Below are 26,195 nucleotides of genomic sequence, written 5' to 3' on the forward strand. Positions count from 1 at the left end.
TCCAAATATGGCATGGTAAGATTAAAACTGCAATTTCAATTTTTTCTTTACTTGCCTTAAATTTTCTTCCTCACTCTGAAGTCTCCTTCCCACATTTTTTCTCTAGTTTCCTGTGGCTTTTCCCTTCTGTCCTTTGAAGGAAGTAATTGTTAGCAAGGGGACTGTCAAAGCCCTTCTTATGTCAAATAGGAAAGCCAACAATCTTGTTCCTCACTATCCATCTCCTGAGGAACAAAATTACAGAAGCAGTCACAACCACCAGATGAGTAGTGTGGGAGGACGTTTGACTGGTATCAATTTTCCCCCTCTTTTTCTCTGAAAACATGTTCCTCTGGATCACATTTCCAAATACCACTTGCAACAAAAACAACATTCAGCAGATCTCTGACAAAAGAAAACAGGAACTACAATAGAACATTCACTCCCAAGCCTTGAAATATCCCCCAATATATCAACACACCACCTACAGCCTAGAAAAATAAAATACAACCACCCACAACACCCTCCCACAGCCAACATGACTCAGACACACACTTTCCTTTTAACCTCACTTACAGAGAATGTCTACTCAGTTGAATAATTAAATTTTCCTAAAGTCAGCAATAAAATATCATACATTATTCAGCCACAATAGGTTTTACCAATGCTGAAATGTATTTTTGGATTTAAACTAAGAAAGTTAAAGTACACGTGTTTCACACAAAGGTTATAAATGTTTTCTTAATTGATGAGAACATCCTTCAAAGAATATAAGCTCAGTAAATGTCTATTAAATAGAACCAAAACTGTCATATTTCACTAAAGAGTTCACACTTGTAATAACCTATAATGGAAAAGAATATGAAAGAATATAAAAATAATATATATAATAGAAAAGAATCTGAAAATAATATATACATATAATACATATATGATTCAGTTAAAAATAACCGAATCACTTTGATGTAAACCTAAACTAGCACAACATTATAAATCAGGTAGACTTCAATTAAAAAAGAGCTCACACTGAGGTTGTGATAATTATATAGGAGTCCAAAACTGTTGACAAACTAGATATTGTCTAGTTCATTCAAAATGAATTAATGAATTCATTTTATTCATTAATAAAATGAATGTAAGGTTGTTTTTGAAAGAACCAGATGATTCCATGGTTTTCTATATCAATTCAGTTAGTTACTACCATTTGTATATGGTACTGTTAATTTTATACTCAATTATGGGAATAACTATTTGTTGTTTTTTTTAAATAAGTATTTGAGTTTTGAGTTTAGGGGAAGCTTAGCTATCTATGATTGATGTTCCTCAAATGTGAACATGATTATGTAAAAACATACACGGTTAGATATGTTTAGATTGAATGTTTATGCAATATGAAGGACAATCGTAACATTTTTGGAACTTTATTTATATTATGAACCTTGCATCTTCGCTTTTAAAATTAATTAAAATATTTCCTGAGCTATTGTTACTCACCTACACTATACTTCAGGCTGAGATCATTAAGCATGGAAAGTTGGGGATGTACGAAATGTCACCTCAGAGGGAAAGGATTCTAGCAGTTGACAATTCCAATAACTAGAAACACGATGAGCAAAAATATAGTGCCAGAAAAGCAAACAACACAATACCATCTTATTCTATGTATTTCATCAAGCTTGCCAAATTAATCATGATCTAGTCTTCCAAAATCTGAAATATTTATTTTTGATTGCCTGCTCTTTTTCTTGTACAGATATTTGCTTTAAATTTACCTCACTGCCAAGGATTTTATGTTCATCTCCACATGGACACTTCTATCTGTGATTTCCATCTAAAATCCCAGTTTTAAACTTTCAATGCCCCAGCAATTATTTCCACTGACAATCCAATCAAGTCTTGTCCAACACAGATTACTTTCAACAGAGTTTTCTTTCTGACATGTGTTTTTGTTGTAATCAGAACACTATTCAGAATACTAAGGAAATTATTAATTCTATAAATAATATACTAATCGTATGTTCTGAGCACTTACTATATTAAGCATACAGTCATGCATTTGCATGATTTCTTTTAATCCAACCAATTACCTGATAAGGTAGCTATTATCATTTCCAGTTTTTTGCAAATAAACAAATTTGAACTTACAGAAAATAAATGACATGTCTAAGGTCAGTTTTTAGGAAAGGGAAATCAGTGCTAAAATGAACAGACTTTTAATCCAGGGCAGTCTTACTGTAAATCTTTAAACACAAAAATTATTTTGCTTCTCATTAACAAAGCCACATAGGTCAAATGATTTAACATGACTTTTCTCACTTCTTCAATGTTTTCCTTGATATCAGGTACCATTGATTATTATCTCACAGGGTATATAATAATATTGTGAAATATATATATATACATACATAGATACACAGACACATACATAGTCATTCAGATGACCAAAATATATTACCCACATACATTTGGTCTTTGTGTGGCTCTTGGCTCACATCTTCCAAAATCCTTGTAATTTCCTAAGTGTGGAGAGTGATAAAGTTGTCTTTTGGTTAGCTCCTATGAAAGTGGAGCCAACCAAACAATTAGAGGATTTGAATTTTCAGTCCCACTCACTGACCTCTGTGGAGGGTGATGGGCTGGACATTGAGTTCAGTCACCAATGGCCAAAAAGCTAAACAATCAAAGGACACAGTTTCAAGAGTTTCTGGATTGGTGAACAAGTGGAGATTCGGGGAAAGTGGTGCACCTGTGAAACCACACCTTTGCTTTATGTTTTGCCATATGCATCTCTTCTGTGTGGCTGTTCTTGAGTTAAAGCCTTTTATAAGAAATGGTTCAGTTCAGTCACTCTGTCGTGTCCAACTCTTTGTGACACCATGCACGCCAGGCCTCCCTGTCCATCACCAACTTCCGGAGCTTGCTCAAACTCATGTCCATCGAATAGGTGATGCACCTAACCAGCTCATCCTCTGTTGTCCCCTTCTCCTCCGGCCTTCAATCTTTCTCAGCATCAAGGTCCTTTCTAATGAGTCAGTTCTTTGCACCAGGTTGCCAAAGTATTGGAGTTTCAGCTTCAGCATCAGTCCTTCCAATGAATATTCTGGACTGATTTCCTTTAGGACTGACTGGTTTGATCTCCTTGCAGTCCAAGGGACTCCCAAGAGTCTTTTCCAATATCATGGTTGAAAAGCATCTTCAGTGCTCAGCTTTCTTTAAGGTCCAACTCTCACATCCACAAGTGAATACTGGAAAAACCATAGCTTTGACTAGGCGGACCTTTTTTGGCAAAGTAATATCTCTGCTTTTTAATATACTGTCTAGACTTGTCATAAGAAATGGTAATCCAGTGAGTAAACAGGTTTGCTGAGCCACACTGGCAAATTTATCAAAATAAAGGAGTGGGCCGTTGGAATCTCCAATTTGTAGCTTATTGGTCAAAGCCCAGGCAATGCTTAGGTTTACAACTGGCTGGTATCTGAGTGTGTGTGTATGGGGTGGAGGTTGGGGGAATCTTAAGAAAATGAACCCTCAACCTATGGAGTCTGATTTATCTCTGGATAGACAGTGTCAGATTTGAGCTAAATTATCAGACTGCCCCCAATCCCTCTTCCCACACACACACTGGAATTTGGTCCAGGAATACAAAAAAAAGTGCCAGTTCCATTTCCACTGCTACAAACCTGGTTGCAGTAGGTTACAAAAGCGGTCACAATTTTTTGCAGATATACCCACTAACAAGTGAAGTACAGTTTGCTGCTGCTGTTTTAGTTGCTAAGTTGTCTTCAACTCTTTTGAACCCCATGGACTGTAGCCTACCAGGTTCCTTTCTCCATGGGATTGCCAGGCAAGAATACTGGAATGGGTTGCCATTTCCTTCTCCAGGGGATCCTCCCAAACCTGGGACCAAACGCACAGCTCCTGCATTGGCAGGTAGATTTTTTTACCCACTGAGACACCAGGGAAGCTGGAGTACAGTTATCTACACCTTGAATCTGGGCTGGCATGTGATTTACTGAGGACCATAGAATGGTCCAGAAATGAGGTTGTATGAGTCCTGAATCAAAGTTTCAAGAGACTTCTCAAGCTCTGCTCTCCATCTTCAAACCTCTGCCACTGCTGGCTACTGAACACACCTGCCCTATCTAAAAACTAAAAGAAAAACATCAAAGACCTCTCAGCTACTAAAATGCCTTCACAGATTCCTGTCCTAAAGCTACCATGAATTACCCTATATAATGATGTCTGAAATCATGCAAAATCCAATAAATCTGTGACTAGTTCTTCAGACGGAGAAGGCAATGGCACGCCACTCCAGTACTCTTGCCTGGAAAATCCCATGAGCGGAGGAGCCTGGTGGGTCACAGTCCATGGGGTCACTAAGAGTCGGACACGACTGAGCAACTTCCCTTTCACTTTTCACTTTCATGCATTGGAGAAGGAAATTGCAACCCACTCCAGTGTTCTTGCCTGGAGAATCCCAGGGACGGGGGAGCCTGGTGGGCTGCCATCTATGGGGTGGCACAGAGTCGGGCATGACTGAAGCGACTTAGCAGCAGCAGCAGCAGTTCTTCAGAATCATACTTTAATTAGACATAATGAATTATTAATGCAAGAAAAATGTTTATTTGAATTACAATTTGTTATAAGAAAAGAAAGATAAATATTGCTATAGTGCAATAATCCTGGTGGGTATGATTATCTGAATTGAGGTTTTTGGATAAAAGATAAGACATGAATATGTAGCCTACAAGTCACCTGAATGTTGGTTCCCAGAATAAGACTCAAGTTTTTTTAACTGACCCATTAATAGTTTGCCATTGCTGTATATGAAGACAGAGAGGCACCTTTACAATTTATGTTTATCACTCAAAGTTATAGAAATAAGGAGCAAAGAACAGAAGCAAGACATATAAAGATTCTAACAAACTAGAAGGATGAAAGTCACATTGCTTAGACTCATTAGAAAAGTTGCCCAAGTCAAACATGTTAGAATAGTGGTGAGGAAAACCTGGCTTAAGAAAATTTGATGTTTAGGGGCTTTCCTGATAGCTCAGTCGGCAAAGAATCTGCCTGCAGTGCAGGAGATCCAGGTTTGATTCCTGGGTCAGGAAGATCCCCTGGAGAAGGAAATGGCAACCCACTCCAGGATTCTTGTCTGGAGAATCCCATGAACAGTGGAACCTGGCAGGCCATAGTCCATAGAATTGCAAGAGTCAGACACGACTTAGCAACTAAACCACCAAACAATAAACCATTAAAACACAAAAACCAGAATGGATTTTATTCTTCTATAGTTTCAACACAGAGGAGTAATATGATTTATAAAACGCTGTAAGGTAATTTGGAATCCCAAAGCATGAGTACAATGTCTGAGTTTGCAAGATGATGAAACCCATGTTATTTTTATATTCATGAGGAGGAAATACTTTTCAGCTGTGGGCTCTCCATTGCAAGAGGAATAGCTTAAAACTTTAGTTCAACCTTCAAAGTAAATTGAGATGAAATAATGTCATACATGGAACCTTAAAAGAATCAGCATCAATATAATACATAAAAATAGTAAAGCTTTTTCAAGTTAAATTCCAAGAAATACTAGATAAACTACTTGTTCTTAGAAAAACTGGGATAATGCACCAGAATCTAGAAAGACGCTAGAAAAGTATTATCTTCAAGTACACAATAGTATATGTGAGCATTGCTTTATTATTAAGATAACAAAATTCATTTTTGTTAAATAATCTAGTTCCCAGTAAAGGTCAATGAAGGATTCCCTAGTGCTGGTCAATGAACGATTCCCCAGTGCTGGTCAATGAACTATTACTATATTCTAATATCTGACAATTGATCAAAAAAAGAGTCAGGCAGACAGGACTGATGTTTTCATGGCCATATTTAGCCCTCCATTGGTTATATGTAACTTGGTGAACACAATAAATTCACTCCCTCAATTTTGGTTTCCTTATTTTTAAAGTAAGGCTTTTTTTTGGATCAGGTCTTAATAGTTTTTTATAATTTATTATCTTATGCTAAATATTAGTTCTAAAATAATGTTCATATAAAAGGAATCATTAGTATATAATTTTACAGATGATTTTCATTGATTCACTAAATGGAAAAAGTTGATGTACAATAAAATTATTTTATATGGTTAAAATAAAATTTTTCTAATTTTATCTTTCCATTTTTAAATTTTCCTTAGGAAAAAGCATGAGGTTTTATTTCTATGATAATAACTTAGTATAGTACAAATTACAAGCACTGTTTTTTAAATGAACTATTATTAATATTCCTGTCTTCCAGTACATATAAGCATATATTCCCACAAGGTGGTGCTCTTTATTTAAAAATTCCAATGGGAAGCAGTTTTTCTGTATTTGCATAGTGCTCAGAGACATAATGCAGGCTTCACAGCATATTGTAAATGATCAAATGAGCAATCAAGTTGTGGTAGCAATTCAGTTATTGAAAGTTTAGAGGTTTTAAGAGTTAAGATCTGAATGGCAAAATGCATTCTATTCATAAGCAAAAACATGGCAGGAAAACACAGTAAGAATATAAGTTTGTATGCAACAAGTTCTTCTCTGGAAATAGAAGGAAGCTGGAGTACAACATGGAAACTGTCTAGAAAATCTCCATTATTAAGTACAAAGAAGTCATACAGTAAGCATATTTTATTAACTAGACTTCAGCTATCGGGGAAGAAGGGAGGAAAGCAAAGAGATCAGGAGAAAAAAATAGAAAAAGTGAGAAAGAAGGAAAGAAATAAAGAAGAAGTTGAATAATGACAGTGATTATTTTTATCCATCCATCTTGAATATGAGCTAAGAAGAGTGAATTTGCTATTTCTTCAGCGCAACTTAGTTCCCTCAAGCCTCTCAGAATATTGTTACATTTCACCTTTCTGAGGCTCAAAATAATATTCAAAATTGTATATTATTTGTTCACATCACTCATCAGTACAAGCCAGAGTTTATCCAGTAACCTCTACTTGATTCTTCCTCTCAAGGCCAGCTTCCAAGGTGATGATTCAAAATTGTGTTACTTTAATAGTGCTATTGAAGGCTACAAGAGGCTCAGAATCTTAATTAGTTACTAAAGGAACATGAAAAATCCTCACATAACAGTGAAATGTGGGTTTAATTTTACAGATGAGAAAACCGATGCTCTGTGAGAATAAGTAGCTGGTCTAAAATCCAAACACTTATTAAAGTGATAAAATTTGGGATTAAACCCTAGGGTCATTTCTTAAGTCTTTATTTCTATCTTATATAATCACGGTATTTAATAAATATTCCCTCTCCAAAAGAGAAAATATTTAGCTTCCCTCAATGAAACTAAAATCTAATATGGCATTTTAAAGGAAGCATCCCCTTGAGATTAATTTCAAAGAAGAGTTTCCAGTTACAGTTTTGATCAGACAAAAGAAAACCAGTGATCTTAGTTCCACTTCTGCCACTAACAAGACATGACCCCCATGGAAAGGTTGTCTTTCTGAATCCTGACACCCTTAATTGTAAAGTAAAGGTATACAGTCATACAGTCTGTGAGGTCAATTCTAGTTCTACAGTATATAAACATAAAAATTGACTGTAAAAGACCAGTTCTACCATATAGATGATCCAAAGTTTGGATTGGGTATAGGTTTATACCCACCTTTTTTTCATTTGGATTTCATATGTAAACATTTTAAAGTTTACTATTTGAACTGGTTATGAAATTAAGAATAGGATACTACTGAAATTTATTGCTCATAGAAGCTATCAAAAGCAATGTGAATTAGATTTGTGGATTTACAAAAATGTCATTGGCAGTTTGTTTCAGAATTCCTTATCCCATCTTAAATAGTAAAAAGTAGCAAAAGGACTAAAAACACAGAAGTGGCAGAGACTACTCTGACTGTGTTACTGAGGAAAATTCTTGAGATGATAGGCAAACAGTCCTAAACGTTGAATCATTTGACTCATGAATACCTTATTTATACACAAATAAATCTGCTATAGTCACTATAGCAGTGGGTAGAACTTAGTTCCCTACTTACCTCTATTTCTATAACATTCACAAACATTCATAAATTTTCCAGCAGGAAGCTTCTTATTTAAGGTCCTGTATTGCATATTTTGGGGTTTTCATGGTGACTTAGAGGGTAAAGAACTGGCTTGCAGTGCAGGAGACCTGGATTCCATCCCTGGGTCAGGAAGATCCCCTGGAGAAGGGAATGGCTACCCATTCCAGTATTCTTGCCTGGAGAATCCCATGGAGAGAAGAGCCTGGTGGGTTACAGTCCATTGGGTCCCAGAGAGTTGGACACGACTGAGCAACTAACACACACACACACACAAATTGCATATTTTCCTCTAATTTTCTTCAGTTTTGGCTTGGATAAAACTTTCTACACTTTTGTGTTTTGGACAAAACTCTTTTTTGGACAAAACTTTTGACAAAAAGTTTTTGGACAAAACTCTCTCTACACTTTCTCCCTAAATGACCTTAGCTATTCACATGCCTTTCAATATTATTTACATACTGGAGTCCCTGAAATTTAAATCTCAATCCATACAAAAAAAAAAAAAAAAACTCACCTATGTCAAGCTAAAAATCATCCTTCTTTCTCACTCCTCCCCAATTTGTCTCCCTCACGCTCTCTGTTTTGGTAAATTTCATGAACATGTATCCATTAGCTCAGCTCAAATCTTAGGAAGACATTTCTAATTTTTACTCAACATGTACTTACAATCCATCAGTAAGTCATCAGTTCTAACTTCAAAATATATCTCAGCCTGCTTTACTTCTCGGTTGCCATGACTCCACACCAAACTCCCACCATCTCTAACCTGGACTTCCATGGTATCCTATCCCCTTACTAGGTTCTTCTTGCTTTAATTCTTATCCTGTTCTACTCAGTTTTAAAGAGCATCCACCATGTTATTTTAGCACATAAGTTTTAAGTAATTTTCTCTCTGAGAGTTGGACCATAAAGAAGACTGAGTGCCAAAGAACTAATGCTTTTGAACTGTGGTGTGGAGAAGACTCTTGAGAGTCCATTGGGCTGCACCTTGACCTTTGGTCAATCCTAAAGGAAACCAGTCCTGAATATTCATTGGAAGGACTGATGCTGAAGCTGAAGCTCCAATACTTTGGTCACCGGATGTGAAGAGCTAACTCATTGGAAAAGAAGCCTGATGCTGGCAAAGACTGAAGGTAAGAGGAGAAGGGAATGACAGAGGATGAGATGGTTGGATGGCATCACCGACTCAATGGACCTGAGTTTGAGCAAACTCCAGGAGAAGATAAAGGACGGGGAAGCCTGGCATGCTGCAGTGCACTGGGTCACAAAGAGTAGGATATGACTGAGTGACTGACCAACAGCGACTTCCTATAGCACTTGAAATAAACTCCTGTAAGACCCAACGTGACCATGCTATTGCCTCTTCTTCCAATCAAATGCAACAACTCCAAGCAAATGCACTTTGTTGTTAACTTACTAAGCTTTTGTCACTCTTGATCCCTGTCTTAGGTTCCCAAGGGTGCTATAATAAATGACCAAAAGCTTGGTAGCTTCAAATGACAGAAATGCATAGTTCTGGGTGCCGGAAGGCTGAAATCAAATTACCGGAAATTCTGAAGGAGAATCTATTCTAACTAGACTCTCTCCTAGTTGCTGGTGATTGTCAGCAATCCTTGGTAGTCTTTGATTTATAGGTGCCAAATTCCAAACCCTGTCCCCATTTTTACAAGGCATTTTCCTTTGTGTCTTTCTATGTGCTCTCCTCTTCTCATACGGACACTAACGACTGGATTTAGAGCCCACTTTATATCCAGGATGTTTTCATCTCAAAATTCTAAGCTCTATCTATAAAGACTATACTTCCAAATAAGGTCACATTCCAAGATGTTGCGTAAACATGAATTAGAAGGGGACATTATTTAACCCACTACACTCCTCAGGTTATTACATCTGCCCAAATATTCATCTACTACTCTTCTTTATTGAAGTAACTTCCTCAGAGAAAACATCCTTGTCTTGTCTTCCATTCTGTTGTTTCCTTCACAACACCAGCCAAACATCTATAATTTCAATACTATATTTAAATGTATCATATGAAATACATATGTATATATGGACATACATATATATATACACACACACACTAAATGTACAAATATAAGAGAAGACATAGAGCAACATGTATACATAAATGTGTACATAAATATTTAAAATTTGTCTTCCTGATATACCATGATGTCATACCTTATGCATTGCTTCATTTAACTAGCCAACATTTTAAGTTAATATATCGTGTTTTGCTTTAAGTTTTTTTGGCCTTATATCACAGACAGATCCAAAGCTGGCTTCCATGTTCATTCCTTCCACAAAACCCTCTTTTTGAGCAACTGCAGGGGGTTGACAAAAGGGATGAATATGAGGGCCACTGTTGAGCATTACAGGGCCTACAGTTTGCGTCTAATTAAATAAAATACGTATATAAATGCATGTCTATATATGTGTATGCACATATACATACATGTACATATAATAATATCACTTAGACCACAATTTGATTGCAACCAGTTAGAACCCTCAACAGAGGAGTTCCCTAAGCTATTCTCAGACTCCTGACCCACAAACTGAGATAAGATGTGTGTTGTTTTGAGTCTATTGTGTGTGTTTAGTTGCTAAGTCGTGTCCAGCTCTTTTGCTACCCCATGGACTGTAGCTTGCCAGGCTCCTCTGTCCATAGAATTCTACAGGCCAGAACTCTGGAGGGGGCTGCCCTTTCTTCTCCAGGGGATCTTCCTGACAAGAGGGATAAAACCCACACCTCCTGCATTGCCAGGTGGATTCTTTACCACTGAGCCACCAGGGAAGCTCCTTTAATTCTATTAGATTGTATTAATCCATTATATAGCAATAGGAAACTGATATACCTCATAAAACAACTTGAGAAGTGCTTCTTCTCTTAGAACTTTAATAGTACAATTCCTTTCTTAAATGGTCACATAATTCACAGGCGAAGCCAACTTGTCCTGGATTTCTCTTTGTGAGATTTTTTTTTTTAAATTGAAGATTCCATTACTTTCATACAAAGTATTTGTACTGTTTTATTTTGGGGGTTAACATTGTTAAGATGTGCTTGCTTAGGAATTTTCTCATTTCATCTACAGTTTTAAATGAACCCACATAAACTGTGTTCAAACTTCCATTATTTTAAATTTTACTAACCCACCAGGGAATAATCAGTTAATTCTTTAAAAAAAAAGTTTTGCTTTGCTTATACTCTATATTAAATATTTCTACTTTATTAATTTTTGTTGCTGGCTTCATTTTTACCCCACTCCAGTACTCTTGCCTGGAAAATCCCTTGGACAGAGGAGCCTGGTGGGCTGCAGTCCATGGGGTCGCTAAGGGTCGGACACGACTGAGCGACTTCCCTTTCACTTTTCACTTTCATGCATTGGAGAAGGAAATGGCAACCCACTCCAGTGTTCTTGCCTGAAGAATCCCAGGGACAGGGGAGCCTGGTGGGCTGCCGTGTATGGGATCGCACAGAGTCAGACACGACTGAAGCGACTTAGCAGCAGCAGCTTCATTTTTGCCTTCTTTCTCTAAACCCTAGGTTTTACTTGCTGTTTTACTTCTAGTTTCTTGAGATAATGCTTGGATCATTGATTTGGGGCCTTAATCTTTTCTAATCTATATTAATGATATAAATATGTCTTTAAGTGGCACTGCTGCTGCTAAGTCGCTTCAGTCGTATCCGACTCTGTGCGACCCCATAGACGGCAGCCCACCGGGCTCCCCCATCCCTGGGATTCTCCAGGCAAGAACACTGGAGTGGGTTGCCATTTCCTTCTCCAATGCACGAAAGTGAAAAGTGAAAGTGAAGTCGCTCAGTCGTGTCCGACTCTTAGCGACCCCATGGACTGCAGCCTTCCAGGCTCCTCCATCCATGGGATTTTCCAGGCAAGAGTACTGGAGTGGGGTGACACTAACTTCATCCTAAGATTTTTCAGTATGTAGTAGTCCAATATCACTGAATTCAACATTTTTTTCTTATTTTTACTTTGAATTTTCTGACCATGAGTTAATTAGAAATATAAAGCATACTTTCCAAAAACTTATGTACTTCCTATTCATCACTTTTAACTTCATTTTTATATTTCTAGTGTAATTCTGATAGTATAAAAGAACATACTTTGTATGATTTCATGTCTTCAAAATTTTTTGAACTTTCTGTAAGACCCATATTTGTTCAGTTTGGGGAAATAAAATGCAAAATTCTTTATACATTACTGAGGAAAAGTTTATCACACTGATCAAATTATCATTATCTTTACAGTTTTTATCTTCTTGTTCAGTCAGGTATTGAAAGAATTATTGAAATGTTCCACCATGACAGAGGACATTTTTATTCTCCTTTTATTTCTGCTAATTTTTGTTTTCTATATATTTTAAGTGTTTGTTATCATGTACATAAACATTTAAAATTTCTATCTTCCTGGTATACCATTTTTTTATATTTAAGTTTCTCTTTTTATATTTAGTATTTCTTTATAAAAGACTACACTTTCTGGTATTCATGTAGTTATACCTGCTTTATTTTGTCACCTCATTTTCTATGGTATGCCTTTTCTATCATTTTGGTTTCAACCTTCATTTCTATATTTTAGAATTCTTTTACAAACTACATATACTTTAAAAACTTTTTTCTGACGATCTTTATTTCACATTGACTATTTTTCACTTATATTTAATGTAATTACTTACATACATTTACTTAAAAGTTAGAATAATGATCTTGTTTGTAATGTCAAACTTTAATGAATTATCTGGCCTTTTAGAGAATGGTCATACGAATTTAATGAAACTTAGTGTTTCTAGATATGAATACTAAGATTTTAAACTCTCTTTTTTTTTTTTTTTTTTGCAAGAAGTGTTGTTCCTAGAAGAAAAAATAGTCAGTTGTGGATTACTCATTTTAATCTATGATGAAGAAAAGGAAAAACAGAAGAAAAATTAGCATTACCACAAAACTTTCCACCATACTCCAATAAGAATATAAAATATTCCTATGAGTAAAACAAAAGAATATCTGGAGAATGTATTATGTAGACAAAAGATAATTTTGCAAATTTCAGGGAAGCTTGATGAATGTTTTTGGACAAATATTAAAATTTTAATATTATAACTCTTCTATTTTTCCTATGAAGTGAAAGTGAAAGTTGCTTAGTTGTGTCCAACTCCTTGTGAATCCAAGGACTATAAAGTCCATGAAATTCTTCAGGCCAGAATACTGGAGTGGGTAGCCTTTCCCTTCCCCAGGGGATCTTCCCAACCCAGGGATGGAACCCAGGTCTCCCAAATTGTGGGCAGATTCTTTACCAGGTGAGCCACAAGGGAAGCCCAGAAATAGTGGAGTGGGTAACCTATCCCTTCTCCAGTGGACCTTCCTGACCCAGGAATCAAACTGGGGTCTCCTGCATTGCAGGAGGATTCTTTACCAGCTGAGCTATCAGGGAAGTCCATTTCCCCCCCATAATACTTATAACTTTATAATCATATACCAATAACTTCATATATCTTTACAAAAACAATTTAATAGCCTATCATACATCTCTGAGGCAGATTCCTATTATGTGGTGTTCTTAACACAACACAGATTTTATTTGAAAAGTAAGAATTCTGTATAATATTAACTTTATTATGAACATATAATCAGATTCCTTTTTAAAGTGCCTTTGGTGGTTGCAACTAATGTTAAGTGAAAAATAAGCATATGCATGTAATTTCAGCATTTACATTTTGCTTATTCATGTTTCCGTGAGTGTTCATTTGAAAAAGATAATCTTTACTGGGAAGTAGCTAGAGTAAGTTGCTTTCCTTCCGGATGAGTATTCTTTCACATAGAGGCACAAGTTCCTACACAGGACCAGAAGACAAGGAAGCTTTATGCTGCCTCCTCTGGAAGCCCAATAAGGCAAAGGGGGAGCCACGAGTTTGCAGTTTCTAACCCCGCTAAGTTTTGATGAATACTAATGGTAGAAATATTGTCACTCTGATTATTTAACTTATGTACAGAGTACATCATGAGAAAAGCTGGGCTGGAAGAAGCACAAGCTGGAATCAAGATTGCTGGGAGAAATATCAATAACCTCAGATATGCAGATGACACCACCCTTATGGCAGAAAGTGAAGAGGAACCAAAGAGCTTCTTGATGAAAGTGAAAGAGGAGAGTGAAAAAGTTGGCTTAAAGCTCAACATTCAGAAAACGAAGATCATGGCATCTGGTCCCATCACTTCATGGGAAATAGATGGGGAAACAGTGGCAGACTTAATTTTTTTGGGCTCCAAAATCACTGCAGATGGTGAGTGCAGCCATGAAATTAAAAGATGCTTACTCCTTGGAAGGAAAGTTATGACCAACCTAGACACCATATTCAAAAGCAGAGACATTACTTTGCCAACAAAGGTCCGTCTAGTCAAGGCTATGGTTTTCCCATGGTCATGTATGGATGTGAGAGTTGGACTGTGAAGAAAGCTGAGCACCAAAGAATCGATCCTTTTGAACTGTGGTGTTGGAGAAGACTCTTGATAGTCCCTTGGACTGCAAGGAGATCCAACCAGTCCATTCTAAAGGAGACCAGTCCTGGGTGTTCATTGGAAGGACTGATGCTAAAGCTGAAACTCCAATACTTTGCCCACCTAATGTGAAGAGTTGACTCATTGGAAAAGACTCTGATGCTGGGAGGGATTGGGGGCAGGAGGAGAAGGGGACGACAGAGGATGAGATGGCTGGATGGCATCACCGACTCAATGGACATGAGTTTCAGTAAACTCTGGGAGTTGGAGATGGACAGGGAGGCCTGGCGTGCTGCGAATCATGGGGTCGCAAAGAGTTGGACACGACTGAGTGACTGTACTGAACTGAACTGAATGGTAGAAAAGGGAAAATCCTCAGAAAATGAGCTCATTTCTCATTTTCCCAGAGGAGGTGGAGTATCACCTCATTGGGATCCCCGGGAGAGCAGCAGCAGCAGCCCTAAATCTGTGCAAATCCTATTGTCTCAGGTTATATGAAATGGCCCACCAGACCTCCTTTTAAGAAAGCCAGCTGTGTGCAGTCATGGGCTTCCCTGATAGCTCAGTTGGTAAAGAATCCACCTGTAATGCAGGAGACCCCAATTTGATTCCTGGGTTGGAAAGATCCCCTGGAGAAGTGAAAGGCTACCCTCTCAGTATTCTGGCCTGGAGAATTCCATGGACTATAGTCCATGAGGTCACAAAGAGTCAGACACGACCTAGTGACTTTCACTTTCACTGTTTGCAGTTATGACTCTTCTATTAGAGAAGAGCCAAACAACCCTTGGCCTGAAGCCTAATCTCATTGAGGCCGAACAGGTGTTTAGCCATTAAGCTGCACAGGCACATGGAGGGTGTCTGGGGTTTCCTAAAAAATAAAAACATATATAGTTAAAAAATACCCCAGACCCCTTAAATCTTATATTCTAAGCTTCAGTAATTACATTTAAACTGATATACTGTATATAGTCAGTTTTATGAGTTGCCGAAGTCTACAGAATTGAACTATTTTTGGATACAAGAGAAAGACAGACCCTTAATTCCTTCCATTGAAAATAAAGGTTTTAATTAAATGCAAATTAGATCTTCAAGATTTGGTTCAACATTCACCTCTCAAAATAAGTCTTACAAAAAGTAAAAATAAAATCCCCCAAACACACTTACCATGGTTCTTTCCATTTAAAAGAAAAGCAATTATTTATCTATGTACCATTTTTACACTAATCAATCATGTTTTGAAAAGAAACAACTGCTAACCAGTTAAAGTACAAAAATCTATAGAGCTTAATTAGTATCTTTCATTTCTTCTCAAGTGCTGAGAATAGTATTGCACACATAATAGGCATTACAAATATGTTTCCTAAATAAAACTTTATTTTTATTTTATATGTTTCACATTTTAATGAGCAGTTACATGCATAAAGCTGTATTCATCCATCTGTCTTTTCAGATAAACATCCTAAATTATAAGCATCTTTGATCAAGAATAAAAATAGTTCCACTTTATTATGTTGGATAAGAACAGTCTAATTAGAAACCAGCCCCTTGTTTAGTCAAGAAACTAAAAAAAGATCCCATTTTTTGTAGGGTGAAATATATATTAAAATGTATATATATACAAATATGTATGTATATACACAGTTAAATGTGTGTATATATATATAAATATACACATATATAAATAAATTCCTGTATAATAAAAATAAAGAGAAAGAGAAAAGCAACTAGGGAAATAACATAATACATGTACAATATCTATAATTGAAAGTATATTACTATTTTTGACAGAATTATTATATAGCTTTTAAGGAACAAAGATAAGTAAATGAAAATGATTCATATTAAGCTTTATATGATCAGAAAACTGAGTATATATTAATATATAGTTCAATGTTTTATTATTAACAAAAATAATATATTTTGCAATAATGCAAGTTCCTAATTTATTTTACTATGTCCTTTTTCATTAACATGTTGCTTTTGCCTCATATATCACATTGCTCCCTTTTGCCTAAATTTCAAGTACTATATCTTTATTTTTATAGATTGATAAGAAATTAATAGTAAGTTACATGACCCTTATTTCTAATAAGTTGTTTTATTACTCTCAGCTTCTCATATAACTTCACCCATAATAGAAAAACCATTTCTAAAATGTCTCTTATCCTATTAAAACACCAGTGAAGCAATATTCTGAGAGATCTCAAAAAAAAAATAAAGCCTCCACATTCAGTGTTATTCTAATGCAACCTTTGGATGTTAATCTATAATTCATATCTTTTTTGCTCCCTTTCATATTTAAGATGATTCAAATCTTTGAATACAGGAAACCATGATCAAAGGTACCCTCTAATTAATTAGTGTTGAAATACATATATTTAAATTGGTCTAATCAATAAAGCACTAATAAACAGGAAAATACCTAACATGTAAATCTTCTGGTATTATTTACACTGAGCATTACATTTCTCTCATGATAAAATCCCTGTATATGAACTTTCATTATTGTTGCTACATATTTATGACACTAATAGTTTAAGTACCTATTCTGACTAGCTAAAATATTAATAAATTAAATAGTTAAAATGAAGTTATTGACTTCTTCCTTTCCTATCCCTTATCCATATTTGCATAGAGGAAGCAAACATCTGATTCAGTTGTTATGTGTATCTCCAAACTCTAAGGGATACACATTAATTTTTTCCCCCTTGCCTTATATCCCATGGAATTGCCTGCTGATGTAGCTGCTGAATAAATATCCAAAGAGAGATAGCACTGCTTTCTTCCACGAGTCATTGCTCTGGGTCCATTCTCATTTGGCTTAGGAGAAGCACACCCTTCTCTTTATCATGAGAGTTAAAACTCTGCACCAATTCTTACCAGCTGAAATTCTGCTAATAAGTCCTGTCTGGTCACCACTTAGAGAGGCTAAAGGTGGTGATTCACAGTGGCAGTACTGACATTACTGTAATTATTAATTAACAAGTCTATGGTGAGTATGGTCTTCCTTGGTGGCTCAGTGGTAAAGAAACTGCCTACAGTGCAGGAGGCCCAGGTTACATCCTTGGGTCAGGAAGATGTGGAGAAAGAAATGGCAACCTACTCCAGCATTCTTGCCTGGGAAATCCTATGGACAGAGGAGCCTGGTGGGCTACAGTCTATGGGGTCACGACTTAGTGACTGAGCACGCACGCGTGCTGAGTATGTCTAGCACTACTCCATACAATGTGGAGATACTTACCACCAATGATACTATGCTCTGAGGCCCTAAGTATAACTTTAAACCACCAATGAAAGTTCCATTTCTTTTCTTTTACTCTCTTATTTATTGAAAAATTTCAATACCTGATTCACATTAATTCTGTCTGAAGACCTACTAGATTCTTCTTCATTCATTTGTTCACTGAAGTGTATAGTTATAAACCAGACAGAATTTTCTGCTTTCAAAGGAATTATATTTAGTGATATTAAATGAGACAAATAAGATATTCAATATCCAAATATATCCTTATGCTTTGGCATTGCCATTATGTTTCCCAATGGTCAATATTTGAAGTTACCCTTGAGTCCTTAATCTTTTCCCATTGGAAGATTCTACTAATACTGCCTTTGTAAGGTTTTTATTCTCTACTATTTTAATTCCTGCTACCACTAACATATTGTGAAGTACACTCATGTAATCTGATTCCAGAATTATTATAACAGGCTCAATCCCTTTCACCATGCAGTATTCTGCTAGAGTTATTACATTAAGCACACAAATATGATCATATATATCATGTGTCTGAGTTGTGTTCTTATTCATTCAGCAAATATACATTGATGGAGTCATATGACCAGTATTCTTCCAGATCTTTGCAATATAATAGTGAACAAATGAGACAGTCTCTAACTACACGGAGCTTTTATTATAATTCACTTCAGTTCAACTCAGTTCAGTTGCTTGGTCGTGTCCGACTCTTTGCAACCCCATGAATCACAGCACGCCAGGTCTCCCTGTCCATCACCAACCCCCAGAGTTCACTGAGACTCACGTCCATCGAGTCGGTGATGCCATCCAGCCATCTCATCCTCTGTCGTCCCCTTCTCCTCCTGCCCCCAATCCTTCCCAGCATCAGAGTCTTTTCCAATGAGTCAACTCTTCGCATGAGGTGGCCAAAGTACTGGAGTTTCAGCTTTAGCATCATTCCTTCCAAAGAACACCCAGGACTGATCTCCTTTAGAATGGACTGGTTGGATCTCCTTGCAGTCCAAGGGACTCTCAAGAGTCTTCTCCAACACCACAGTTCAAAAGCATCGATTCTTCGGCGCTCAGCTTTCTTCACAGTCCAACTCTCGCATCCATACATGACCACAGGAAAAACCATAGCCTTGACTAGATGGACCTTTGTTGGCAAAGTAATGTCTCTGCTTTTCAATATGACATCTAGGTTGGTCATAACTTTCCTTCCAAGGAGTAAGCGTCTTTTAATTTCATGGCTGCAGTCACCATCTTCAGTGATTTTGGAGCCCCCAAAAATAAAGTCTGACACTGTTTCCACTGTTTCCCCATCTATTTCCCATGAAGTGATGGGACCAGATGCCATGATCTTCGTTTTCTGAATGTTGAGCTTTAAGCCAACTTTTTCACTCTCCTCTTTCACTCTCATCAAGAGGCCCTTTAGTTCCTCTTCACTTTCTGCCATAAGGGTGGTGTCATCTGCGTATCTGAGGTTATTGATATTTCTCCCAGCAAGAAAACAAACAATAAGCACATAGGAGCAGAGAAAAGAATATTAGATGATCTCTCTGATAAAGTAGCTTTTGAACAGAGACCTAAAGAAAGTGAGGGAGTAGGCCTAGCAGGTATCTGTGGAAACATCACGGTAAGCAGAAGGAATAATGGCAACAGCATGCCCTTGTAAAGGGCTAGAAACTCGTTGGTGCCATCAGAGTGGAATGAACTATGGAAAGGAAGCTACGACTTGAGTTCCTAGAGACTTTGTAAGGAGAGAAGTCATGAAGGGTCTTAGAAACTACCCCACGGGCTTTGGGAATTTTATTCTGATGGGAAGCCAACAATGATTTAAGCCCTGATGTAACACGAGTTGACATATTCTAAGAAATTTATCTTGCTTCGTTTGCTGAGAAAGGATATATGAGAAAGTATGGTGATTCATACCAGGGCAGTAATTTTGTAGGGGTGGTGAAAATTGGTTAAATTATGAATAAATTATGAAGACAAAACCTACAGGATGACTCTAAGGTTTTGACTTTTGGAAATAGTGGTATGAAATAGACATTCATTTTTAGGGGTAAAATGCAGATTTGTGGAAACTGACAGAGAAGACCAGAAGCTCCAGTTTTTAATCCATTATGCTTTAAATTTCTATTGGATATAAAAATAGGTATGTCAAATATTTAGTTGGATTATACAAGTCTGAAGTTCAGGGAAGTGATCAGTCTAGAGCTGTAAATTATTCAATTATCAGTGTCTAGATGGCACTTAAACTGTAAAATAGGTTAGGATTATCCAGGGAGTAAATATGGGTAAAAAAGATTGCAGGGTCCACATAAATAATCCATCAAACTGGCTTCTCAGTTCCTTGATGTCATCAGTTCCAATGAACTTCATGCCCTCTATACTTCATCTATTTCCATGACCACAATCTGGATCTTACCAGCACCTGGGAATGTTTTGGTCTTATAGCGTTTAAATCAAGCATCCTACTCTCTTGTAACACCTTACCCTCACTGTACTGGTTTCTCAACTTATTGAGATCCTTTCCTATATTCACTGCAATTCTTACTCAGCTTAGACTTTATGATATTCTTGCTAATGCTTTCAATTACCTTGCTTCATTGGTCTTCCACAGTAATTGCCTGTCAGAACAACAATCTGAAATCAAAATAACTGCAGGCATTCCCCTGTCCCATACTTGAGCTACAGAGCACTGTTGAAGCAAAAGCAAACACAGCTTTACACATTTATAACCAGTACAAATTCACTACCTACAACAAGCAGACCCTAACACTTTCCACTAATCCATCTATGGTTTGCATAGTTCTTCTGCAATCCACAAAGGCTAAATATATCTTCTCTATGTTCTTGAACTATCTTAACTCATCATCTCCCCACCACTGTCAGCTAATTAGCTCTTTTTTACAATGTGGGGAAAATAGAAGCCATTCAATGGAAACTATCTCAGCTTTATAAGAGCCACCCCCACCCCCCGCCAAAAAAAAAAAATGTTTGCATCAGTTTCCATAATTTTTTCTACCCTTATTTCACATCTGAACTGATGTTGCTCTTTCTATATAACATGCCCTGGAGTCCATCTTATTCTGCTTCATCCAGTGACCTATTAATTTCTCTTGTCTCAAAAACTCTTTTCCTTCTCTATGAGCTTTCTATGGGCTTCAACACACTCAAACTTTCTCTCCTTAAAACAATTTCTCAAGCTCATCTCTAATGTTGGCTATTATTTCTTTTCACTTCCTTCATAATTAAACTCTTTGCAATTATTTCCTTAACAGCAGAATCCAATTCTTATCTTCCTATTGTTCAATTCAGTTCACTCGATCAGTTGTGTCCAACTCGTTGGACCTCAAGAACTGCAGCACGCCAGGCCTGTGTCCATCACCAACTCCTGGAGTTCACCAAACTCATGTGCATTGAATCAGTGATGCCATCCAGCCATCCCCTGTCCTCCCCTTCTCCTCCTGCCCTCAATCTTTCCCAGCATCAGGGTCTTTTCAAATGAGTCAGCTCTTTGCATCAGAAGGCCAAAGTACTGGAGTTTAAGTTTCAACATCAGTCCTTCCAAAGAACACCCAGGGCTGATCTTCTTTAGAATGGACTGGTTGGATCCCCTAGCAGTCCAAGGGACTCTCAAGAGTCTTCTCCAACACCACAGTTTAAAAGCATCGATACTTTGGTGCTCAGCTTTCTTTATAGTCCAACTCTCACATTCATACATGACTACTGGAAAAACCATAGACTTGACTAGATGGACTTTTGTTGACAAAGTAATATCTCTGCTTTTTAATATGCTGTTTAGATTGGTCATAACTTTCAATCCAAGGGGTAAGCGTCTTTTAATTTCATGGCTGCAATCACCATCTGCAGTGACTCTGGAGCCCCCAAAATAAAGTCAGCCACTGTTTCCCCATCTATTTGCCATGAAGTGATGGGACTGGATGCCATGATCTTAGTTTTCTGAATGTTGAGCTTTAAGCCAACTTTTTCACTCTCCTTTTTCACTTTCATCAAGAGTCTCTTTAGTTCTTCACTTTCTGCCATAAGGGTGGTGTCATCTGCATATCTGAGGTTATTGATATTTCTCCCAGCAATCTTGATTCCAGTTTGTGCTTCTTCCAGCCCAGCATTTCTCATGATGTATTCTGCGTATAAGTTAAATAAGCAGGGTGACAATATACAGCCTTGATGTACTCCTTTTCCTATTTGGAACCAATCTGTTGTTCCATCGGAGAAGGCAATGGCACCCCACTTCAGTACTCTTGCCTGTTAAATCCCATGGATGGAGAAGCCGGGTAGGCTGCAGTCCATGAGGTCGCTAAGAGTCGGACACGACTGAGTGACTTCACTTTCACTTTTCACTTTCATGCATTGGAGAAGGAAATGGCAACCCACTCCAGTGTTCTTGCCTGGAGAATCCCAGGGACAGGGGAGCCTGGTAGGAGGCCATCTATGGGGTCGCACAGAGTTGGACACGACTGAGGCGACTTAGTAGCAGCAGCAGCAGCAGCAGCAGCAGCAGCTATTGTTCCATGTCCAGTTCTTCTTTTCTTTTTTTACTTTGCAATATTTTATTTGTTTTGCCATACATTAACATGAATCTGCCATGGTGTACATGTGTTCCCCATCCTGAACCCCCTTCCCACCTCCCTCCCGAAATCATCCCTCAGGGTCATCCCAGTGCGCCAGCCCCAAGCATCCTATATCATGCACCAAACCTGGCCATGTCCAGTTCTAACTGTTGCTTCCTGACCTGCATATAGGCTTCTTAAGAGGCAGGTCAGGTGGTCTGGTATTCCCATCTCTTTCAGAATTTTCCAGTTTATTGTGATCCACACAGTCAAAGGCTTTGGCATAGTCAATAAAGCAGAAATAGTTATTTTTCTGGAACTCTCTTGCTTTTTCAATTATCCAGCAGATGTTGCAATTTGATCTCTGGTTTCTCTGTCTTTTCTAAATCCAGCTTGAACATCTGGAAGTTCACAGTTCAGGTACTGTTGAAGCCTGGTTTGGAGAATTTTGAGCATTACTTTCTAGCGTGTGAGATGAGTGCAGTTGTTTGGTAGTTTGAGCATTCCTTGGCATTGCCTTTCTTTGGGATTGGAATGAAAACTGACCTTTTCCAGTCCTGTGGCAACTGCTGACTTACTGTCAGCCAAATTTGCTGGCATATTGAGTGTAGCATTTTCATAGCATCATCTTTTAGGATTTGAAACAGTTCAACTGGAATGCCATAACCTCCACTAGCTTTGATCGTAGTGATGCTTTCTAAGGCCCACTTGACTTCACATCACAGGACGTCTGGCTCTAGGTGAGTGATCACACCATTGTGATTATCTGGGTCATGAAGATCTTTTTTGTACAGTTCTTCTGAGTATTCTTGCCACCTCTTCTTAATATCTTCTGCTTCTGTTAGGTCTGTACCATTTCTGTCCTTTATTGAGCCCATCTTTACATGAAATGTTCCTTTGGTATCTCTAATTTTCTTGAAAAGATCTCTAGTCTTTCCCAGTCTATTGTTTTCCTCTATTTCTTTGCACTGATCACTGAGGAAGGCTTTCTTATCTCTCTTTGCTATTCTTTGGAACTCTGCATTGAGATACTTATATCTTTCCTTTTCTCCTTTGCTTTCCAGTTCTGTTCTTTTCACAGCTATTTGTAAGGCCTCCTCAGACACCCATATTGCCTTTTTGCATTTCTTTTTCTTGGGGATGGTCTTGATCCCTGTCTCCCGTACAATGTCAGGAACCTCCATCCATAGTTCATCAGGCACTCTATCAGATCTAGTCCCTTAAAATCTATTTCTCACTTCCACTGTATAATCATAAGGGATTAGATTTAGGTCATACCTGAATGGTCTAGTGGTTTTCCCTACTTTCCTCAATTTAGGTCTGAATTTGGCAATAAGGAGTTCACGATCTGAGCCACAGTCAGCTCCCGGTCTTGTTTTTGCTGACTGTATAGAGCTTCTCTATCTTTGGCTGCAAAGAATACAATCAATCTGATTTTGGTGTTGACCATCTGGTGATGTCCATGTGTAGAGTCTTCTCTTGTGTTGTTGGAAGAGGGTATTTGCTATGACCAGTGCATTCTCTTGGCAAAACTCTAATAGCCTTTGCCCTGCTTCATTCTGTACTCCAAAGCCAAATTTGCCTGTTCCTCCAGGTGTTTCTTGACTTCCTACTTTTGCATTCCAGTCCTCTATAATGCAAAGGACATCTTTTCTTGACTTCCTACTTTTGCATTCCAGTCCTCTATAATGCAAAGGACATCTTTTTTGTGTGTTAGTTCTATAAGGTCTTATAGGTCTTCATAGAACCATTCAACTTCAGCTTCTTCAGCGTTACTGGTCGGGGCATAGACTGGATTACCGTGATATTGAATGGTTTGCCTTGCAAATGAACTAGATCCTACTTGAGTTACTCCACTATAATTACTCTCACCTAGAACACTTTTTCGGAGAAGGCATTGGCAACCCACTCCAGTATTCTTGCCTGGAAAATCTTATAGATGGAGGAGCCTGGTAGGCTGCAGTCCATGGGGTTGTGAAGAGTTGGACACGACTGAGTGACTTCAGTTTCACTTTTCACTTTCATGCATTGGAGAAGGAAATGGCAACCCACTCCAGTGTTCTTGCCTGGAGAATCCCAGGGGCAGTGGAGCCTGGTGGGCTGCTGTCTATGGGGTCACACAGAGTCGGACATGAATGAAGCGACTTAGCAGTAGCAGCAGCAGCAGCAGCAGCAGAACACCTTTCGGGCTCCCCTGGTGTCTCAGTAGTAAAGAATCCACCCACCGATGCAGGAGAAAGAGATTTGATTCCTGGGTCAGAAAGATCCCCTAGAAAAGGACATGGCAACCCACTTTAGTATTCTTGCTTGGGAAATCCTATGGACAGGGGGGCCTAGCGGCTACAGTCTATGGGGTTAGACAAGAAGAGAAGAATAGTTGGACAAGATTTAGCAGCTAAATAGCAGACCACCCTTTATCCTCTTATTGCTAATTTTTAATGGGGCACTCTGTTTTTGAACTCTTTTTTTTTTTCCAGAGAGGTTCTTTTATTTATTTATTTATTTATTTTTTAATTTTTAAATTTTATTTTTTAACTTTACAATATTGTATTGGTTTTGCCATATATCAACATGACTCCGCCACAGGTATACATGTGTTCCCCATCCTGTACCCTCTCAACATCATGAATCTGCTAAAAAATCCTTTTCGCCAGTCTCTTGTGACCTTGGCATGCATAACTGCACATTTTTCTGGTATTCTTTCCTTGTAATCATCTCTGTTTTTTCTTTTTTTCTTCCTCTTACCTTTACTTTTCCTCTGATCTCTAAATACTTTTCTTACTCAGGGCTTTATTCTGAATTCTCTTATCTTCTCTTTAAGAATACATTTTTTAAGTACTGATGAACCTATCTGCAAGGAAGCAATGATGATATAGATGTAGAGAACATACTTGTGGACACAGTAGGGGAAGGAGACGATTGGACTTGAGAAAGAAGTACACATATACACTACCATGTGGAAAACAGACAACTCTTGAGAAGGGGCTGGGCTACATAACACAGGGAGCCCAGCCTGATACTCTGTGATGACCTAGAGGAGTGGGTCAGGGGGAGGGGAGGGAGGCTCGAGATGGAGGGGATAAATATATTATTATGACTGATTTGAATTGCTGTATGCTAGAAACCAAAACATCATTGTAAAGCAATTTTCCTCCAATTAAAAATAAATTTTAAAAAGATGAATTTTGGTTATTAGTTCAAAAAAAAAAGAATACATTTTTTGGAGAGATTTCATCAGCTCCAATATTTTGTCAACTATTTCACATGTTCTATTCAACTATTCTAACTATTCTACATGTTCAAATCAGTGACTATAAATAATATCTGACCTTTAAATTCCAAAATCATTTATATATTCCCAACTCTGATACCTCAATTTAATGTATGAAAAACTGAACTCAGAATCCCCTCTCCAGAAATGCTCCACTCAGTAGGATTCTTGTCTCTATGTATGGTACCTTTATTCACTAAATTGCCAAATTAGAAAGTTCAAAGTCTGCCTGAATGTTTCATTCTCATTCAGCCTGAAGTTTTATTCTCCTCCCTCCAACCAACCACCTATCCCTGTGTTCATCAAGTCCTTAATAGCTCATGAATCAGTTTATTCCTCTCCATTCTCACTGTCACTTGATAGGCTCAAACTAAAAATTTAATGTTTTAACAAAATAAAATGTTGACTTTCCCCTGAGATAGTGCCTCAATTAGTTTTATAATGTACTGGGACAAGACCAAAAAAAAGTCACCATGATGATTTGTATCATCTGTCCTTGGGATGACTGTAAGAGCCTCTTTCAATGGCTTTCTTGCTTCAGCTTTTCTCTAAATCTC

At 37.6% G+C, this 26,195-nt stretch overlaps 1 protein-coding gene across 16 annotated transcripts in view; it reads right to left on the reverse strand.

Moving 5' to 3' along the window:
- Positions 1 to 26,195, reverse strand: part of PPFIA2 (PTPRF interacting protein alpha 2) — a 501,225-nt gene that overhangs the window by 364,296 nt on the left and 110,734 nt on the right. The gene's annotated exons all lie outside the window — the stretch shown is intronic.

Source organism: Bos indicus, chromosome 5, assembly GCF_029378745.1.
Source record: "Bos indicus isolate NIAB-ARS_2022 breed Sahiwal x Tharparkar chromosome 5, NIAB-ARS_B.indTharparkar_mat_pri_1.0, whole genome shotgun sequence".
NCBI lineage: Eukaryota > Metazoa > Chordata > Mammalia > Artiodactyla > Bovidae > Bos > Bos indicus.